The sequence below is a fragment of the Phascolarctos cinereus genome, unplaced genomic scaffold, assembly GCF_003287225.1.
Source record: "Phascolarctos cinereus isolate Bilbo 61053 unplaced genomic scaffold, phaCin_HiC Scaffold_726;HRSCAF=1367, whole genome shotgun sequence".
Taxonomy (NCBI): domain Eukaryota; kingdom Metazoa; phylum Chordata; class Mammalia; order Diprotodontia; family Phascolarctidae; genus Phascolarctos; species Phascolarctos cinereus.
The window spans coordinates 420,874,405-420,881,346 of NW_027556098.1; the positions used below are offsets into that span (position 1 = coordinate 420,874,405).

Consider the following 6,942-nt stretch of genomic DNA (forward strand, 5'->3'; position numbering starts at 1 on the left):
AGGTGATCAGTGGAGTCTTTCAATTTCTATTTTACCCTCTGGTTCTAGAATATCAGGGCAGTTTTCCTTGATGATTTCTTGAAAGTTGATGTGTAGACTCTTTTTTTTTTTATCATGGCTTTCAGATGGTCCAATAATTTTTAAATTATCTCTCTTGGATCTATTTTCCAAGTCAATTGTTTTTCCAATGCAATATTTCACATTGTCTCTTATGTTTTCATTCTTTTGGTTTTGTTTTATAATTTCTTGATTTCTCATAGAGTCATTAGCTTCCATTTGCTCCATTCTAATTTTTAAGGATTATCTTATTCAGTGAGCTTTTGGACCTCATTTTTGATTTGGCCAATTCTGCTTTTTAAGGCATTCATCTCCCCATTGGCTTTTTGGAGCTCTTTTGCCATTTGATCTAGTCTGTTTTTAAGGGGTTATTTTCTTCAGTACTTTTTTTTTGTCTCCTTTAGCAAGCTATTGTCTTGTTTTTCATGATTTTCTTGCAGCACTCTCATTTCTCTTCTCAATTTCTCCTCTACTTCTCTTTCTTGATTCTCAAAGTACTTTTTGAGCTCTTCCATGGGCTGAGACCAATTGATATTTTTTTTTCTTGGAGGCTTTGGATGTAGGAGCTTTGACTTTGTTGTCTTCTTGTGAGTGTATGTTTTGATCTTCGTTGTCACCAGAATAAGTTTCTATAGCCTGAGTTTCTTTCCATTGTTTGCTTATATCCCCAGCCTATTACTTCACTTTTAATCTCTTTGTTAAGGCAGGGCTCTGCTTCAAGTGTGGGAGGTGTACTGTCCCAAGCTTCAGGTGTTTTGTGCAGCTGTTTTCAGAGATACTTCTAGGGACCCGTAAGTTTTCAGCTCTTCCAAGGTGGCCTGATCTAAGGAGAGGTGTTCACTCCTGGTGTGAGTGTGGTCTGTGAGTGACCACAAGCACTCTTTTCTGCCCTGGAACTGTGAGGATGGTTCCTGCTTCACTTTGGCTGCAAGCTCTGGTATGCTAGTGCCCCTCCTTGCCGTGGGACTGCCACCCAGAACTGCAACCCAGATCTAAGTATGAGCAAAGGAACAGTCCTGCCTCAGTCCTATCAAAAAGACCCCTGTAATCTGCTTCTAACCAGTTGTTCAAACCCCTTACCATCTGTGGACTGAGAGCTCCAGAAGCATCTGCTGCCACCGCCCCTGCTGATTCTGTCAATCCTAAGGCCTGTTCTTGTTTTGCTGGGGCTGGGGCTGGGGTTATGCTAGCTTATCCTGCACTAGACTGTGCTCCTCCCTCACCCAGGTCCAACAGACCTTTCTTGATGACCTAATTTGTCTTTGGTGTCTGTGGGCTGAGAAGTCTGGGAACTGCCACTGCTGCCAGTGATTCAGTCCCTTGGGGCCTGCTCTGGGTTTGCAGACCTTTCCTATTGACCTTCCACGTTGCCTTGGGCTGGAAATTTGGTCCACTCTTTTTGTGTATTCTGCTGCTCTAGAATTTGTTTAGAGTCCCTTTTAAAGGTATTTGGAGGGGTTTAGGGGAGAGCTCAGGTGAGTTCCTGCCTTTACTTTGCCATCTCGGCTCTGCCCCTGAGCAGCAATGCCATTTTCTATTATTGGCTTCATGACAGTTGAGGCAACCATTCATGTAATCAAAGCCCAAAAGAATATTAAATTATACTCCCAATAATTTTTACATGAAATAACAAAATTTCACTAATCAAAGTTTAAGGCTTGAATATTATTAATTTTCTCATGTTTCTCTAACGCTTACATTTTATTTATGCTTTGCTTTATTTGCAGTTCTTGAGGATTGATAAAGAAGTATATTCCTCACCTTTTGACACAAAGATGATGTATTTAAGATGGTAAATAAGACATGCAGTTTGGACATCTCAAAGGGATAAATAACTTTTCTTGACAATGTATTTTTAATAAGGTCTTTGCTTTTATTTTTCTTTTCCAAAGGTGGGGAGAGTGTTAGAAAAAAAATGAGAGGTGGTAGTGATAGGGTGTGGAATGAAGAGAGAGAAAAGAAAGAAAATGGGGTGATTGAGTCATATTAAAAAAAATAACAGAGGGAGAACAGATGAAAGCCATAAATAAGCAAAATCAGGAAGGCTTTGCAAACTACAGGCTGTACCACTGAAAGTAGATGGTGTATATAAGAACAATAATATAGAAACAACAACAGCAACAACAAAATGAATGGAAAAGAATTTAAGGGTATATGTAGAATATTAAATGATATAGATTTAGATCCCCACTGAATGTGAATATGAATAAAGATTATACATATATATCAATTAGATATAGCACCTTTAAGAAACTTGGAATGTGTGAGGGCCTAAAATTCCTATAAATATGCATAGAAACAAAAATAATAAATGCATCCCTTACTGAACACAATACAGTAAAACTGTAATCAAGAAATGGCATTTAAGGAAAATATTCAAATGAATAGAAACTAAATAATTTAATCACAAAAATTAGTATGTGAAAAGGGAAATAAAATAAAATTAGATAAATTAATCAAAGAAAATAATAATAATGTGATAAAAATTCTTAGCTTTTCTAAACCCAAGATAGTCTTTAAAGGCAAATGTGGACCTCTAAACACCTTCATCAATAAAACAGAGAATGAACAGATAAATAAATTGATCATTCAACTATAAAAACCTAGAAAACTAATGTCAGCAAAGCCAATTCACAGAAAAATAGAAATTCTGAAAATCATAGGAGAAATAAATTAAAAACTTTTAAAAACTAAGAACTTTTAAAAATTATTAAAGTAGTTAATCTTTTAACTAATTTGGCTTTAAAAGTTATGAAATCAAGTTGGCAAAATTATAAAAAAAAAGGATAACTTACAAAAGATGAAGACAAACAAAGGAAATTATATACAATTTTTTCTATTTATATGCCAGCAAAATAAGAAATAAAAAATTTAAATATTCAAATTATCAGAAAAAGAAATAAAAAATAAAGAAATTACTCCACATTAGAAAAATAAGTGGAAAAATCCATAAACGAGATACAAGACTAAACTATCCTAGGGCCAAATGGATTTACAAGTGAATGTTATGAAATATGCAAAAAAAGTAACTGAAGGTTTGCAGAAATCATTTGCAAAGTCAGGGACATATGGTATCCTATGGAATTTGTTCTATGTGATAAATATCATCTTGATATCAAACCTAGGTGAAATAAGACTGAGAAAAAAAGATGTAAGACCAGCATCTTTAATGAAAGTGGATAATACTAGATAAAATATTAGCAAAGAGGTTTCAGTGACATATAAGATTATATATGTCATCAAGTTGAGTGTTACCTCTAGAATTCAATATTCATTTAATATTAAGAAAAGTATAGAATTTCAAGATAATAAAACATATAATTATAAAATACAAATACAGAAAAATTATATATATATATATATATATGCACACACATATACATACGTACACATAATATGTACATATATAACATATCATTTCCCTAACAAATTCTACTTCTGATCTTTATTTTATGTTTATAGATATCTCTTATTTCCCATCACTTCTGACTCCTCTACTTCACTTCTACCCACTACCTTACCCTCCTGTTACTTAGCCTGCCTCCCTCCAAGGATCCTTCCTCTATCCCTTTATTCCCATAAATCTAAACATCTTTCGGTACTCTCCTTTAACCTATTCCCTCACCATCTCCTCTAATGATCCTTCTTTATCATCCAAAGGGTCCCTTCCTTATCTTCCCATCCCTTTAATATGAACACCCTTCTGTACCCCTTTTACCTATTACTTCACCCTTCCTTCAGAAGATTCCTCTCTTATCCTCTCCTCAATCCCTATCTTTGTAGCATTTTACTTTTTTTTCTGAATTTAGTAGAGTTTTTATGCTCTTCTAAATATGTATGTATTATTCCCTCTTGAACCCATTCTCCTCTTGATCTGTTCTCTAGATCAGATGCTTTTCTTTTCTTTCTTTTTTTTTTTTTGAAGGGGATGGATACCTTTTATTTGTTTAACAAAACTGGTAACATTGGAGTCATTGAGCAAGGGGTACCTCCTCTGCCCAGGGCTCTCCTCCTCCTCTCACCCTCAACAGGTCATAATCAAGCCCCAGGCCAAGGATGTACAGTTGGCTCAGCCAGAGTGCAGGAGGTCACCACGGTGAAGGCAGCAGCCTAACAATGGTCCAAATAAAAGCAAGAGTTTCCAAAACGTCCTCCAGGCTAAAGCGCACCAGAGTCTGCTGCTCTGCCCTACCACCAGGAGCAGAGGAAGGGGGTCGAATAAAGGTTTTCTTGTGGTACATTTTACTGTGCCCTTCTGGCCATCAGCATTTCCCGAATGTTGTCTTCTGCATCCTTCACACTGCGCTCGAGGTATGATTTTCTCTGTTCCAGCTCCTTAATTTTTTCTTCTGCTATCTTCTGTTTCTCTAACAGCTGGTTGTGAATTACTTCCTTGGACTGAAGAATAAACATTCTCCCTACACCTTCATACATGTGAGTCTCATCTACCAAAGTCATAATTTCTGTATCTGTAAGATGTGCATGCTTTTTCGTTCTATTTAGCTGTTCGATCTGTATATCTGCAAGCTTCACCTTTGGCTGAGTATCAATAACTTTAGCTTGTAGTTCTGTGAAAGCCTTCTTTAACTCCAGGTCCATGGGGGCAGCCATCTTGGTTCGAATCCAGATGCTTTTCTTATGAGATGTTTCAATTCTCTTCTATTTTAAAAAATTCTTTATATTTTGTTTTATTATTTCTTGATCTAACTTCACTGGCTTTCCCTTACCCAATTCTGATTTTCAAGGAATTGTTTTCTTCCTTAAGATTCTGGATCTTCTTTTTGAGAAATGCAAATTAAAACAATTCTCAGATATCACCCCACACCAATATGACAGAAAAGGAAGTGGGAAATGTTGGAAGGGGCGTGGGAAAATTAAGACACTGTTGCACTGTTGGAGAAGTCATGATGATGAGCTGTGAATGACTTAGTTACTCTCAGCGACACAATGATCCAAGACAATTCTGAAGGACTTATGACAAAAAATGCTTCCCATCTCCAGAGAAAGAACTGACGGCATCTCAATGCAGATCAAAGCATACTTTTCCTTTACTTTCTTTTTCTTTTTTTCTTGTCTGTGTTTTCTTTCACAGCATGACTAACATGGATATATGTTTTGCATGGCTGTACATGTATAACTTATACCAAATTGCTTGCCTTCTCATTAAGGGGAGGAGGAGAAGGATGAATGAATTGAATTTTGAACTCAAACATTTTTTAATGAATGTTAAAAATTGTTTTTACAAGCAATTGGGGGAAATGAAATAAAATATTAAAGAAAAAATGTATTAGACCAAATTTTTATGGAAAAATCCAAGGAAAAAAAATCACAGCAATTCATTTTGTCCAGCCCAAGTCAGAATAGAGAAGCAAGTAGTGTAGCCCATGGATAATGTGCAAGGAATCTGGACAGGAACACTCCAACAGTGGGAGAGGCTGTTCACCAGGGCAATTGAAAAGTCTTTGTACAGACCAAATCAATTCTGCTAGAATTAGGAGGAAACACATTTACAATGGGGAAAAAAAGAATATTTATATTAAGCTTCTGTAATAAGGGGCTATTATCCAAGATTTTTGGATAATTGATAGATACATGTAAGAATAAGAGCCATTTATTAATAGAAAAATGGTTAAAGTGCGTGAGTCTGAAGTTCTTAAAGAAATCTAAGCCATCAACAACCATGTTAAAATTGCTCTAAATCATTAAAAATAAGAGAAATGCTGATTGAAATAATTGAAATTCTACTTTACCCTCATACTTTGTACCAGGGCTGTTCAACTCACTGTTTGTAGACAAGATGGTGCCAATAAAAACTCCAGAGTGTGGTCTGAATGAGATTAATATATAAGTGGGAAAAAGTTTAACAATCCACAATTTGTTTCTTTTGTTTTATATCATTTTCTAAAAAAAGATCAAGGCAATTAAGGCCAGCCACCAAAGTATTAGATTTTCCCAGACATATGGAGCTTTTGAGACTTATAATTCTCATGAGGGATTATTTATATTCCTTCCTGTTATTTTCTTCCCCCCTGTATAACCGCTCTCCTCTGCAAACACTGTTTTGCATTGGTGGGAGAGTGTGATTCAAGTTTGTGAGTCTCCTGTTATATTTTCCTGTGGAGACAATAAATTCTGCCCTTGTAAGTCTCCCTTCTGTTTTGAGCCTCTCAGGAACAGTGCATTATGGTTCCATGTTTTCTTCACATTCTCCATTGTCCTTCTAATCAAGTGTTGGATTCTTTTTTTCTTTGGCAGTATTTATTCCTAGAATCCTGCACTTATTTATCACATGTGGAGGTCTTATTTCTTTTTTGCTGTTAATGGTTACCTGGGGTTTATTTACTTATCTTTGAGGTTTTTGAATTTTCTTCTTTCCTACTGCTTTGCTGTATAATTTCAGATCTGGTACTATCATGTCTCCTTCCTAACCACATTGTTTCTATTATTTCCCTTCAGATTCTTCACTATTTTTCTGTAACTGTTCAAGGATTTTGTTATAATTTGTCTAGTTCTATAAAGAAAACATAGTCATTTCAGAGTTTTTCCACTTATTTTTCCTATTGTTCATTTTGGACTCCTTGCCCTCTGGTTGTGGTTGCCTCAAGGATCGGATCTCCAAGAATCTTAGCCTTCTCCTGTGCCGGGCAAATTAGAGTTCAGTAGCCTAGCTTTCTTCCTGAAGTGACTTTTGGGTGGAGAAAAGTGACCTCAGCTTGATGCTGAGCTCTTTTCCTCTGTCTTAGAGTGTCATTAATCCTACCTTTTCCCTTCCATGCATAGTGACACATTTCAGCATCTTGTCTTGCTCCCGCTGTTCCCCAGTTCTTTGGTCCAGAACCAGCAGATAGAGAGCTATAGCACTGGTGCTATGGTTTTGATTTCTCT

General features: G+C 36.1%; 1 pseudogene; it reads right to left on the reverse strand.

Moving 5' to 3' along the window:
• Positions 1-3,971: 3,971 nt before the first annotated feature.
• Positions 3,972-4,683, reverse strand: LOC110220227 (prefoldin subunit 1 pseudogene; annotated as a pseudogene).
• Positions 4,684-6,942: the final 2,259 nt, after the last annotated feature.